This window comes from Penaeus monodon, chromosome 29, assembly GCF_015228065.2.
Source record: "Penaeus monodon isolate SGIC_2016 chromosome 29, NSTDA_Pmon_1, whole genome shotgun sequence".
Taxonomy (NCBI): domain Eukaryota; kingdom Metazoa; phylum Arthropoda; class Malacostraca; order Decapoda; family Penaeidae; genus Penaeus; species Penaeus monodon.
Window position 1 is genome coordinate 29907901 of NC_051414.1, and position 280 is coordinate 29908180.

Below are 280 nucleotides of genomic sequence, written 5' to 3' on the forward strand. Positions count from 1 at the left end.
GAAATTTAACCAGTAATCACTAATGAAATATAGTTTTTTTTCCTGTAACCAATCAAACTGTGTTGCATTAATGTGATCTTTTAAAGACATTTTTGTACGTAACAAAAATGACAAATATTTTTCATAAAGAAAAACATATTTTTCTTGCTGTAGTGCTTTCAAAACAAACATGTCAAAAATGTATCTTATGCTAATTGCATTATAAACCATTCCACCTCATTAAATACCTAAAGTTTTTCTACCATTTATGGCCTAAAAATTTAAATTAATAAAGTTCCCA